Source organism: Panthera leo, chromosome A1 (assembly GCF_018350215.1).
Source record: "Panthera leo isolate Ple1 chromosome A1, P.leo_Ple1_pat1.1, whole genome shotgun sequence".
Lineage (NCBI taxonomy): Eukaryota > Metazoa > Chordata > Mammalia > Carnivora > Felidae > Panthera > Panthera leo.
In genome coordinates, this window is record NC_056679.1 from 194920547 (window position 1) to 194934750 (window position 14204).

General features: G+C 44.8%; 2 long non-coding RNA genes across 3 annotated transcripts; one reads left to right on the forward strand and one right to left on the reverse strand.

The window, feature by feature from the left end:
• The first annotated feature begins 41 nt into the window (after positions 1-41).
• Positions 42-6992, forward strand: LOC122225992. 2 transcript variants are annotated; one of them, XR_006205438.1, is made up of 4 exons: positions 42-102; positions 443-841; positions 6058-6116; positions 6676-6992. It is a non-coding gene; the product is annotated as an uncharacterized LOC122225992 (long non-coding RNA). The 2 variants fall into 2 exon arrangements; XR_006205439.1 differs by lacking the exon at positions 443-841 and having other exon boundaries at positions 49-102.
• LOC122226003 lies at positions 3688-14126 on the reverse strand. The gene is made up of 4 exons (XR_006205449.1): positions 13354-14126; positions 12082-12163; positions 9350-9582; positions 3688-3725 (listed from the first exon to the last, which is right to left on the reverse strand). It is a non-coding gene; the product is annotated as an uncharacterized LOC122226003 (long non-coding RNA).
• Positions 14127-14204: the final 78 nt, after the last annotated feature.

Genomic DNA, 14204 nt, shown 5'->3' on the forward strand with positions numbered 1-14204 from the left:
TACCCATAGTAGCCAATAAGTGCGTGCGGCCGCTCCCATTCGATAAAATGTGTTCCCCTGGGCGGAGATCGGTTTTCCATGCAGGAGCGGTTGCTCCACAAGGTGGGGGCCCGTGTACTTTGGGGAAGTAAACCCCAAGCAACTAGGAGGTGGGCGCCAGGGAGGCCAAGGGAGCCCCTGGCCAATCACAAAGCGAGACGGAGCTGATTGACGCGGGGGTTGGACTGTGCCAAGGAGACCGAGCCCCAGGGCCTCCGTGCCCTCTGGGGAGATCCTGAGGCTCTTTCTGGCCCCGGCTTCCGTCCTCTTTCCTTTCTCTCCCTCACTTGTTGGGTCTGGCCCTGAGGCCCCTCTCCCGCCCCCTCTCCCGCCTGTTCTGCAGTTTGGTACCAGGGAAGCCAAGTGGTAAAGTTCCCGTTGTTTGGGTTTTTTCTTCTTATAGCAACTTTTTTATTTCCATACGGCCGCCTAAGGGCACTTGCTGGCTCTCACCATTAGTCAGCACTATTGTTGGACCACAGTGAAGGGAACACCGAAGGGGAAAGTAGCGGCCGTCGCGTACCTAAGATCGTGTAAAGAGGTCGCCCGTGAAAACTGCTGCCGAGTTTGAGAACACAGATGTCCACCCTGCTGTTCGTGGCAAGTGCTGCGGCAGGCCGGCCCCATGGCGGGCTCGTGGGAGTTCGCTGAGGTCTTCCCTCTCTCTTGCTGCCAAGGAACCGTAAAGTCTCTGCTCGGCTTGGTCCTTAGTGCAACATCCTGTGCGTCACCCCCATTGCCATTCAGTGTTCGAATTGCTAGGGTTGTGGGGGCTTCTTTCGTGTCGTTACTACTTTAAAAGGTAATTTGTCAAACTCCTACACGGATCCCCCCAAAGATTGCCCGAAGCACTTCAGGGGCTAAGTGGTGCTCCAGCCCGGTCCTGTCCACGTCCCTCGGTGTGTTATTGGGCCCTCTGTTGGTCACCATGAGCATTCTGTAAGGCAATACACAGACGCCTCGGTCAGTTCTCATTCCAGGCATGTGGTCTCCCGTTAAGTTTTGCAGAAAATTTGGTAAAGGAGCACCTGGAGCGTCTCCGTGGAGGGGACCGGCAGCAGCCTGCTGAGACCCGGGCGCGTCCCCTGTCGCTCCCTGAGCAGGGTCTGGCCCCAGACTGGAGACTCGCGGCCGCCCCAGGAGCCAAGTGAGAGCGTCCCTCTGCCCCCTCCAGGGCCCACTGCCGCATCGGCCTAGCTCATTCAGCATTTATGAGGTTCCTATTAAGGGCTGGGATCAGAGATGATCTGGATGCCGTCTCTGTTCTCCGTCACCCATCCAACAGACTGGGGCACTTTGCTGGCCCCGGAGCCCCCAACCAGGCATCTGGGACTAAGAAAGCTTCGGATGAAATTTAACCCAGAGAGAAAAGCTGCTAAAATTTTCTACAGTAAGGACACCCACCCACCTATTCCAACACCCCACCCATTCCATCCCACCCCCGCACCCCTCTGCCCGGATCGTGCCAGCTATGCTAAGGGTTTGGAGTTTATTCTGTTGGCAATGAAGAGCCCCTGGAAGAGTTCTTAAAGGGTGGACTGAGAGATTTGCCTTTTACAAATTGACTCTCCAAATTGAAATGCTAATGAGAGCAGATTTGCAAAACTTTAAATTTACAGATTGTAATTGAACCCAGATGGCCTATGATAACAGTCTTGGCTATTCTTAATCACGTTTGGAGGGAATTTTAAGTGAAACGGCTCTTTGTGTAAGGCTATTTGGCAATCACTATTAAAATTGTGTATCACCCAAAACAATAATAGCACTTCTTGGTTGATAGCCACTTTTTTTTTTTTTTTTTTTAACAAAGAAGCCTATACCACGGTGTTCAACTGCAGCATTGTCAGCTTTGTTAAAATATTTAAAAACTAAAAATGTAATTGCTCATCAACTGGCAAAGTGATTAGTGATATGCACATAATATAGAATACCATGCAGTAGTTTAAAAAGTAATGAGGTAGAATTACACAGATACGGATGGGTCTCCATTTGTTATTTGGACTGTTAATTGAAAAAAAAAAAGAAAGAAAATCAAGTTCAACAAACAAAGCAAAAAACAAAACTCCTGATTTCTGTATGTGAAAATCAGTATGTAAGTGCATAGGAAGGGTTCTAAATTTAAAACAATAGTTATTGCCCCTAGAGAATCTCCGAGCTTGGGAGCGATGAGGACAATGTATTATGTGAAAGTTTTACGAGACCATATTTATGTACTGTGTTGTGTAACGGGAGGTAGGAAGGAAGGAAGAGGAAACGGATTACCAGAGGGTGAATGTAGACAAGAACCCTCAAGTGGCTGTTACTGTCTTCCAAAGGAGAGAGCAAGTTGGCACTCTCCTGTGCTAGCCTCCCCACTCAGATCATGAAACCCTCAGGCCCCAGGTGCTGGATACTTAGTAAATGTTCAGTGAATGATTTACCACCAGTGAACTGTCAAGGCAGGGAGTCCGAGGAGATTTCCCCCCAGGGGACTTAACAGGTTTAGTTACAACCGAGTAGAGGGACGGCTGGCATCCAGTGGGCAAAGGCCAGGGATTCACAGACGCAGAAGAGAGAGACCCCACCACCACCACCACGCCCCTGCCATGACAAAGGACTTTCTGACCAAAAAGTCAATAGTGCCAAGGCTGAGATACCCTGATCTGGCTATCTGAGTCAGCTAGGGGAGAGTCCCCAGCCTCCTGCTTCTCTTTCCACTGCCAAGCAAAAGCTGGATACCCCTCTTCTACACTACCTCACCCTTTCTTCCTGCCAATTTTCCCCAAAGCTATGAGAAGCAGGGAAGGAAGAAACATGGGCAAAATCCCAGAAAACTCAGCCTGGTGGTGGTGGAGGAAGTTGGGGAACAGGGAATATTAGGAAAGGAATGATCCTAAAAATATCAAGTGGATCAGTTTTTCCCAAACATAGCTAATCACTTATGAAGGGCAATTAAAAATACATGCCTGTGTGTGTCTTTCACTGTTAAATTCTCACCTGCGAACAAAGCTCTAATGAAATAACATGGATTGCAGCACTGCTCCTACTAGAAAGAGAGGAAACAACCCAAATCTAGAGCTATATGGAACTGGTTAGATATAGTACTGCAGTACAATGCACTCTTACAGTGGACTGTCAAGCAGCCATAGAGAAAATGAGGCAGATCTATGTGTACAGTCACAGAGCAATTTCCAAGAGATACCAGTAGATGGAGAAAGCAAAGTGCAGAAAATGGAAAGAGTAAAGAAGGGGAACCAATGCCATGGGGCGATTATTTCTATTAAGGTATACTCTATTGCTCTACTTATCTCTACACATATCTGGATGGTTTTGCTGTACATGCACAGGTTATGTCTATGTCTGGAAGGAGTCATAAGAAACTGTTAATGATTGTTAACGAGGTGAACTTGGGCCAGGGTGGGAGAACAGCTTAGTTTTTCATTCATCCAAAGTACCCTTTGGTACTGACAATTTTTTAAACATGTACATGTATTATTTTTCAAAAGAAATTCAGTGTTAAGAATAGATTTTAATACATATACATTTTCCATAATACAAATATGGAAACTTTGATCCTTAAAACAGAGATTACTGGGGCACCTGGGTGGCTCAGTTGGTTAAGCGTCCGACTCTTGATCTCAGTTCAGGTCTTGATCTCAGGGTCATGAGTTCAAACCCCACATTGGGCCCCAGGCTGGGTGTGAAGCCTATTAAAAAAAAAAAAAGAAAAGAAAAACCAGGGAAAGAGAGTACACTTTTCTTGAGGAGCACTGAGTAATATATGGATTTGTTGAATCACTGTATTGTATACCCAAAACTAATGTAACACTGTATGTTAATTACACTGGAATTAAAATAAAATAGGAGTGCCCAGGTGGTTCAGTGGGTGGTGCATGTGACTCTTGATCTTGGAGTTGTGAGTTTGAGCCCCACGCTGAGTGTGGAGATTACTTAAAAATAAAATCTTTAGGGGCGCCTGGGTGGCTCAGTCGGTTAGGCCTCTGACTTCAGCTCAGGTCATGATCTCACCGTTTGTGAGTTTGAGCCCTGAACCCGGGCTCTGTGCTGACAGCTCAGAGCCTGGAGCCTGCTTCCGATTCTGTCTGCTTCTCTCTCTGCCCCTCCCCACTCATGTTCTCTCTCTGTCTCTCTCTCTCTCTCTATCTTCTCTCTTCTCTCTCTCTCTCAAAAATAAATAAGCATTAAAAATAAAAAACCTAGTACACTAATGATACCTCTTTAAAAAGTAAATAAAATCTTTAAAATAAATAAATAAATAAATAAATAAATAAATAAATAAATAAATAAATAAAACAGGATAAAATACCATACATTATCCCTTTAGGTATTTGAGGGATTTTGAAAATTAGTCACTGGGGCACCTGGGTGGCTCAGTTGGTTAAGCATCTGACTCTTGATTTTGGCTCAGGTCACGATCTTCATGAGTTGGAGCTTGGGATTCTCTCCTTCCCCCTTTTCTCTGTTCCTCCCCCAGCGTTCACACCTCCCTCTCTCAAAATAAGTAAATAACATTAAAAAAAAGAAAAAGAAAAGCCAGCCTGAATGTTTTAATTGGCCTGCCTGCCAGACTGCTAACATCTTTTCTTTTTGCTCCTTACCATATAAAAGTCTAAAGAGACCCTTTACTGGCTTAGAAATGCATGCCTCCCTTCTTTGACATTGACTTTCTGCAAACATATCACCTCCTGAAACTCTACAGAATGCTGCCCATGAGCCAGGCAACCTTACTAATATTCTCTATAAAGATGATCTCATTTAATATTCACAACAACCACAGTTCTCACTTCTCAGAAACAGGCTCAGAGAGGGTAAGCAAGTGGCCCAAGGTCTCACAGCTAGGACTGGAAACTAGGACTCTGACTTCAAGTCCTTGTTCATTTACCTACTTGTCATTACTGCCCAGGGAAGAAGAATATAGCCCCAAGTAGGAAAAGGGGTTTGGCCTCCTCAGACACCCCTGAAGGGCTGGAATATTCTTTCATGCCCTTAAGCAAGCCACCAGGTAATGCAACAGAGACAGCTTTCCAGGTGGTTTGAGAGTTCTGGGATCCATGGGAAATCCTAGTAATCTGCAGGATTTAAATTTTTTTTTTTTTAAATATATATTACAAGACTACACACATATAACAGAAATCCCCAGAGCATGTTGTTCATTAAAAAGAGCATCTTGCAGGGTCACTTGGGTGGCTTAGTTGGTTGAGCCTCCGACTTCAGCTCAGGTCACAATCTCATGGTTCGTGGTTTATAAATTCAAGCCCTGCATTGGTCTCTGCACTGACAGTGTGGGCCTGCTTTAGATTCTCTGTCTCTCTCTCTCTCTCTCTCTCTCTCCCTGTCTCTCTCTCTCTCTCTCTCTCTCTCTCTCTAAAGAATAAATAAATGTTAAAAAGTTAAAAAAAAAGAGCATCTTGCAAATTATGTACAGTATATATACTTAAAAATATACCAAAACCTATATATGCATATGTGTTTATCAGCATTTGTGAAACCACAGAACAAGGTCTAGAAAGAATGCACAGCAATCTGATAGTAGTTACTGCCTCTGTGGAAGACAATAATATAAAGATTTGAAGGAAACTTTCACTTTATCTGGATTGTTTAAAAATGTTTACATAGGGGCAGCTGGGTAGCTCAGTCAGCTAAACATCTGACTTAGGCTCTGGTCATGATCTCATGGTTTGCGAGTTCGAGCCCCGTGTCGGGCTCTGTGCTGACAGTTCAGAGCCTGGAGCCTGCTTCAGATTCTGTGTCTCCCTCTCTCTCTGCCCCTCCCCTGCTCATGCTCTGTCTCTCTCTGTCTCAAAAATAAAAAAAAACCTTAAAACAAATTTTTTTGAATGTTTACATTAAGAAACTTTCTATGTATTATGTGATTTAAAAACTAACTTGGCATAATCCTAAGAGTGGCTTCTGAGTGCTTATTATATACCAGGCACTGAACTGAATGTTTTATGAACATTGCCTTATTTCTCACAATAATGCTATGAGATTGGTCTAATTATTATCTTTATCTTACAGGGAAAGAAAGCGAGGTTCAGAGAGGTTTATTGCCCTCAATAGCCAGGAATTGAACACAGGTTTGTCTAGATTATCTCACTAAATACAACTTCAACTCCTTGATCCCCAGAGAAGTCTGGCATAGAATAAAGGCACCAGGGGACAGCATAACAGTTGTCCTCTGACCTTTGGCTGCAGTGCTAGGAGTTCACTAAGGAGTGCGGAGGACCGTGGTGGCCCAAAGAGCTCGTGCCTTATCTAAAGAGTCCTTAGTGGTCGTTTGACTATGTTTTTGTTTTAAGATTTTATTTATTTTTTTAAGTAACCTCTACACTCAACATGGGGCTTGAACTCACAACAGGAGTTGCATGCTCTACTGACTGAGCCAGCCAGGTGCCCCATGTATGTTTTGTTCTTTTTTTTAATTGAAGTAGGGTTGACATGCAATGTTATGTTTGTTTCAGGCATATCACACAGTGATTCGACAATTCCATGCATTACTCAGTGCTCATCATGATAAATACCTACCATATAACACTATTACAATATTATTGACTATATTCCCTATGTTGTACTTTTCATTTGTATGATTTATTTTATTGTGTTGTTTTCTGACATAGCTGTTTCCCCTCCTTCCAGGTGCCCGGCAGGATTGTACTTTCCTGCCCCCTTTAAAGACCAGCATGACCACAGGCCCTGCTTTGGCCAAAACAATGTGAGGAGAAATGACATATATCTCTTCCAGGAAGAGAAGTCTTTGGAGCTTGTGATTATTTGCTCAGGTCTTCCCTCTGCACACTAGCCCCCATATTCAAGATCCATTTGGGACCCCATTTGGGGTCCCTCAACCTAGGTCTCTGAGCAAAACTATTTGCATAGAGCCATTCCTCCAAACTGCCCAACAGGCAATGGTCATATGACAGGAACAAGAAGTAAATCTGTTGTTTTAAACCATTGAGGTTTTGTGATTATTTGTTGCAATAGCATTAATCTGGCCTGTCTTACCAGTTACAGATAAGTTTCTAGATCTTCCAGTTTTTCAGCAGACATTCAAAATCTGGATCACCCACTGTTCTTTTTTTAACATTTTATTAACAGTATAAAAGTGTTTGGCTCTCACTTTTAAAAATACAATGAAAATATTCTTTCCAAGAGGACTATAGTTGAATGTATTCCTTTTTGAAACTTTGTTTGGAATTGTTATTTTTTAAAATGCTTTTCTTGGTCTTGTAACAAAGAAATAACTACATTTACATGTCAATCTACAAATGGATTTTTTTTTTTTTACTGTTTATATTTTGAGGGGCACCTGGGTGGCTTAGTCAATTGAGCATCCAACTTTGGCTCAAGTCATAATCTCATGGTTTGTGAGTTCAAGCCCCACATCGGGCTCACTGCTGTCAGCACAGAGCCAGCTTTGGATCCTCTATCTCCCTCTCTCTCTCTCTGCCCCTCCCTGCTAGGGCAGAGAGAGGGACAAAGGATCAGAAGCAGGCTCTGCACTGACAGCTAAGAGCCCAACGCGGGGCTCGAGCTCACAACCCGTGAGATCATGACCTTAGCCAAAGTCGGATGATCAGGTGCTCAACCAACTGAGCCACTCACACGCCCCACAAATGGATTTTAAAGAACATAAAATTTACCATTTTAACCGTTTTGAAATGTCCAATTCAGTGGCATTAAATGTTCATTCATACTGTCATGCAACCGAACTCAATGTTTATAAATGTCAACTAATCAAAAAATATTTTGAGCACTTTAGGAACTAAATAAAATATGGCTGTAGGCCAGCTTCAGGCAATTTGCAACTCTGCCTGATGCCATGCTACCACTCCCAAGCCTGCACCCTAAGCCTCCTGTGCTTTGCGGCCTCTCTCTTCTCCTGCCTGGGCTTCTCTGTGGACCCTTGCATCTCAGAACATTTGACCTAGGCTAAGGATTTCTTGGTGGCTAAAGCAGTGAGGCAGCTAACACATACCTGTGTTATAACACAAAAAACCAGACACTCAATATTCCGGAGGCAGTAGACAACAGCTACAAAGGCCTTTCTATGCAGAGCTTAACCCCAGAATCTGCTGAAGGGCCGAATATTCGCGTAGGTGGGGTCCAGGCGTAAGGTCTGCCGGGACGAAGGTACCTAACCACTATCTGTGAACCTGTCACCTACACATTCCTATCCTCACAACACTGTTGGCCAGAAAGGGCCCATTTCTCAAACCTGCTGGTTTAATGATAAAGTGACTTATCCAAGTTTGCAAGGCTAGTAAGGAGACTGCTGGGTAGTCTAGAACTCAGAATTCCTAAATTCTGCTTTTTAAAAAATATTTTTCTCTGTGATTCTTAATACATACTTATTATAAAAAAAGTGGCAAAGGTAGAAAAAAAATGGAAATAAAAATCACCTATAATATTGGAACTGGTAATGGTAGTACACATAGATCTGAAGATATAAAAATGTAGTTAATAAAGCTTTGAGAGGCAAAAAAGTTTGGTTTTTTTTTTAGTTTATTTTTGAGAGAGAGAGAGAGATCACGTAAGTTGGGGGGTGGGAAGAGAGAGGGGGGAGAGAGAATCCCAAGCCCCAATGTGGGGCTCAAACTCACAAACCATCAGATCAGAACTCACAAACCATCAGATCGTGACCTGAACTGAAGTCAGATGCTTAACTAACTGAGCCACCCAGGCGCCCCCAAGAAAACCTTCTTTAAGAGGCAATCTGACTCTATCAAAATTGAAAATGAATAGCAATTTCACATTAGGCATTTATTTTACTTTTTTTTTTTTTTAATTTGAGAGAGAGACGGTGCACAACCTGGGGAGAGGGGCTGAGGAAGAGAGAGAGACAGACAGACAGAGAATCCTAAGTAGGCTCCACACTCAGTACAAGGTGCTCCACCCCATGACCCTGAGATCATGCATGACCTGAGCCGAAATCAAGAGTCAGACGATTCAACCAACTGAGCCACCTTGGCACTCCTATCCTACATAAAATTTTAAGCAACGACCTAGGTATATGGATTGTTATGTAATCATTATCAGCACCATCTCGCGGTCCGTGAGTTCAAGCCCCGCGTCAGGCTCTGTGCTGACAGCTCAGAGCCTGGAGCCTGCTTCAGATTCTGTGTCTCCCTCTCTCTCTCTGCCCCTCCCACGCTCAAGCTCTGTTTCTCTCTCTCTCTAAAATAGTAAAACATTAAAAAAAAAAAAAAGACACATTAAAAAAAAAGAAAGAAAAAGAATGTATCAGGGGCAAGTACCAGGAAGTCTGAGTAGCAGTAACTGAAATAAAGAAGGAATTACATTTCTCACATACCAAGTCTGGAGGCAAGCTGCAGTGGGCATTGGTTGAGTGAGCACACAGTCAGAACAAGCGTCTCTGTGATTCTCTTGGCATTTCTTTCATGGTTACAGTCTAGATATCACATCAATATTCTGGTCAGGAAGGGGAAAGGAGTGGTATCTGTTCCCCTTGTGAAGAAAGCAAGAGCTTTCCAGAAACCTTGTAGCAGACTTCTGCTTCTGACTCATTGGCCAGGGCACGCTTGGCTGCAAGGGAGGATGGGAAAGCAAATATTTAGGGGATGCAGGGATCTGGCCTCTACAGGAGCAAGAGAGAAAAGACTGGGAATGAGTATTGGATTAGCCAACCAATGGTTTCTGCCACAGGGACTGGTGGAATAAATTATAATACAACTGAATAATATAACATTATGTATCACTGAACAGAACAAAGGGAATATGTACAAGAATAAACTCTGATACTTTGTAAAGTGAGAAAAGCAAGTTGTAAAATTGTGTATAGTATGCCTTCTGTTTAAAAAGGGGTAGTCAGGGGCATCTGGGTTTCTCAGTCCGTTAAGCAGCTGATCCTTGATTTCAGCTCAGGTTGTGATCTCTCAGTTCATGAGTCCAAGCCCCTCATCAGGCTCTGTGCTGATGTATGGAGCCTGCTTAGGATTGTCTCCTTTCTCTCTGTCCCCCCGCTCAAAAATAAATAAATGAACCAAAAAAAAGTTAAAAAGGGGTAAATAGGGTAGACGAGGGAAACTTGCTTTTCCCTGTATACCCTTTTGTGCTATATGAAATTTTCATGTATTTATCTTTTTAAGGGAATTTAGTGTTTGAGGACCTTATTTCTTTTTTTTTTTTAATTTTTAAAAAAATGTTTATTTATTTTTAACAGAGAGAGAGAGAGACAGAGCACGGGGGAGGAGCAGAGAGAGAAGGAGACACAGAAATGGAAGCAGGCTCCAGGCTCTGAGCTGTCAGCACAGAGCCCGACACGGGGCTTGAACTTACAAACCATGAGATCATGACCTGAGCTGAAGCTGGACGCTCAACCAACTAAGCCACCCAGGCACCCCTATTTGAAATTTTTCAAATTTGGGGATTTTGCATGTAATCCTACATGCATGCCAGATAACTTCTATTAACATTTGCTGCAGTGCATTTCAGGCTTATTTGTATGTAAATAAATGGAATTTACTCAGATATTTGCATATAAGAACTATAATCCTATACATTTTCCCCTCTTCACTGATCAACCTTCATTTGTCCTATCTGATGAGTTTCCATAATGTTGCCTGTCATTAAATTGTGCTCTCTCTGCTTAACCTCCCTCTTCCTCAATTCTCTAACCTGTTCAGTCTTCCTCTGCCTTTCCTTTAATATCCTCTGCCCCTTCCCCCTCTGCAGTGATCTTGCTTTCCCAGCCCCAGTGCACAGTTGACCCCAGTGTTACCAAGATTTTAAGCCTTGCCTTCACTGGACCTAAGGAAATGCCTGGCAGGTGGGAAGGAGATGAAGGGCTAAGGGGTGAGCATTTTGCCCATAGGGGAAGAGACAGTGCCAGGGAAGCAAGGAGAAATTCCAGCAATTATAAGAATTGTAATGTTTTTGATGCCTATCCTGTGCCAAGTAATGTGCTAGGGGTTTGCATACAGAATCCTACTTATTCTTCCCAAGAATACCACAAATAGATTGCTTTGAGGAACCCATATGTCCCAGTTTGCCTGGAACAGTCATGGTATATGCCCTATAGTCCTGGTATCCCCTTTCGCTCTCAGAAGGTTTGGATAAAAAATTGTGTAGTCACTTGGGGCATCTGGATGGCTCAGTCAGTTGAATGTCTGACTCTTGGTTTCAGCTCAGGTCATGATCTCATGGTTGGTGAGTTCAAGTCCCCCTTCGGGCTCTGCACTGACAGTACGGAACCTGCTTGGGATTTTCTCTCTCCCTCTCTCTCTGCTCCTCCCCTGCTCTCATGCTCTTTCTCTAAATAAATAAACTTAAATTGTAAAGTCACCTTAACTATCCCTGTTTTATAAATGAGGGTATTAAGGCTTAGAGAGGTAAAGAAATCTGCTCAAGGTTATACAGCTGCAAATGAAAGGGCTTAAATTCAAACTCTGGTCTATATGGCTTTGTATGGTCTGCCTAGACTGAAATTTCTTCCCCCAAAATTCACATGTAGAGGCCCTAACCCCCAAAATGACTGTGTTTGGAGATGGGCCTTTGAGAAGCTGATAAAGGTTAGATGGGCTCCTAAGCATGGAGCACTAATCCAATAGGGCTGGTGCCCTTATGAAAGGAGGAAGAGGGGCACCTGAGTGGCTTAGCTGGTCAAGCACCCAACTCTTAATTTTGGCTCAGGTCATGATCTCACGGTCATGGGATCGAGCCCTGTGGCCTCTACACTGAGCACGGAGCCTGCTTGGTCTCTTACCCTCTCTCTCTGCCCCTTGCCCTCTTGCTCTTTCTAAATAAAAATAAATAAACATTTAAAAAATAATAAAAGGAGGAAGAGACACCAGACCTAGCTCTGTCTGCCATGTGAGGACATAGCAAGAATGCAACCACTGCAAGCCAGGAAGAGAGATCTCACTGAGAACCGAACCAGCCAGCACTTTGATCTTGGATTTTCCAGCCTCCAGAGCCATGAGAATTGAGAAATAAGTGTTGTTTAAGCCACCCAGTCTGTGATATTTTGTTATAGCAGCCTGAGCAGACTAACATAGGCTCCAATTTCCATGCTTTACCACTCACCATGCTGGAAGTGGACCTCCTCATTCAGAGCTGGCGTGAGTCAGTGGCCTAGATTTATCCCTTCCGTTTCATGTTCTTGAACCTAGACCAAGGATAGATCCATTATCCTCTTTCCTAAACCAAAGTAGGCAGGTTGTTGCCACTCCCTGTATCAGCGTGAGTCTAATCAGGAGAGAGAAACCACACCATAATTTGAACAAGGAGAGTTTAAAGAGTATAATGAGTCTGTGATAATGAGGCATCGGCTTATAAGAAGGAAAGAGAACTCTGAAGAATATAGAAACAGCAGGTACAAGGAGCAGCCACTGCTGGTAGGGCCAAGACAGTAACATAGAGCATCCAAGGGAGAATCCCCCAATCCCCATGCTAGGCTGAGATCCCAGGCCTCGTGGCCCACTGAATGACAGAGAAGTAGTTATGATGTCATGCAGGTGGAACTTGCTAGAAAGCCACACTCTAGGCTGGAAAATTTCCCTCGAGGGTACCGGAAAAAGCTATTCAAAGAGAGGCACTTCACTGTAGGGGGACAGATTCTGAGGGAAGCTGCTGGCCTCATGGTACTGCCCATTCCTGTTACACAGCAGGAGTCCGGTGCTGAGGAAGCTGTCCTCAGAAGCTGGCCATGAGGCAACCACACACACTGAAAGGACCTGGTGAGTGAACACACTGGAACCAGGAAGGAAAACCTTTCCCCTTCCAGTGCCTCTCCAGAGCCTTCACTGACAAGGTTTAACATCCTGCCAGTGGGGAAAGGAAAAAAATATGTAAAGGGTCCAGATCCATTTTCATAAAGCAAGCCCAAAAAAGATGAGTTGGAGGTGAGACACTAAATTATGAGCACACCTTCTCAAAAACGTTTCATGTATTAAGACTTTAGTTTTCCTCAACCAGTGGTTCCCCAAACCAAAAGGGGGAGGGGTACTAAAAGTATACCTGGAAATTAAGGGGCAGTGAATCTAGGATGAAGCCTAGAAATCTGGGTTATTAGTAGGCTGTCCAAGCAGTTCTGTTGATGAGACGGCTTTGAAACTACTAACTCCGGGGGAGGCTGGGTGACTCAGTCGGTTAAGCACGTGACTCTTGGTTTCAGCTCAGGTCATGATCTCTCTGGGATTGAGCCCCAGTTGGGCTCTGCAATGACAGCATAGAGCCTGCTTGGGATTCTCTCTCTCCCTCTCTGTCTACCTCTCCCCTGCTTGTGTGCACCTGTGTGCGCTTGCTCTCTTTCTCTCTCGCTCTCTCTCAAAATAAACATTGAAACTAGTAACTCACACTGGGCTCCTCTGGCAAATTCCTTGGATATTCCAAGAAGAAGTCTCCCGGATGCTTGTGTGTGTGCAGAGGGCTGTGTGTGACTGAAGTTCTGAGTCTTGCCATGCCTGTTTCTCTGTTAGTGTCCTAGAGCATCTCTGCCTCCATCTGTCTTCACCCATGGCTGTGGGTCTCATATCCTTGTCGCTTCATTTCTCCACCTCTCTTTGTCCCTGCCTCTCAGTCTAACTGCCTCTCAAGCCCTGCCCACTCTTGTCTTCCAACTTTTGTACTTGCTGTCCCCTCTGCCTCCCTCCTTCCCAAATAGCTCATCTTCCTTCATCAGATAAACGTGTACTCTCCGTCCTTGACTCAGATTAACTCCGCCTGAAACCTACTGTCAGCCAGAACCCCTCTCCCGCCCCCCCAACAGGCTCCAGTTCGAGATCCTTTCTCTGCACCCGTGGTACCGTTCATCCCTTTAACACTGCGTTTTCATCGCCTGCTTCCTCCGCTCCCTGCCAGGCTCTTTCACTACTGCGCCTTGGATACCTAGCACACAGTGCTGGCTCACGGATGGGACTCAATATTGACTGAGTCAAGAAACGTTTGTCCTTTTTAGGGAGGTGTGGGGTTTGTCGTGTTCACTGCCGGGTCCTTGTATTCCCAGCCCCTAATACAGGCCTGACACTGAGCAGGTAGGTGGTCTAAACGTGGTCTGTAGGCGTTGCAGGCTGGCCCCGGGGGCTGCAGAAGCGTGCGGAATCCCAGAGCCCCGCCCGCTCAAAGGGTGAGTGGCGGCCAACGGCGGTCCAGCGGCTCCTGCCCGCGCGGCCAGGGAGGCGGGGCCTAACGGCCGGCCGCGGCGAAGG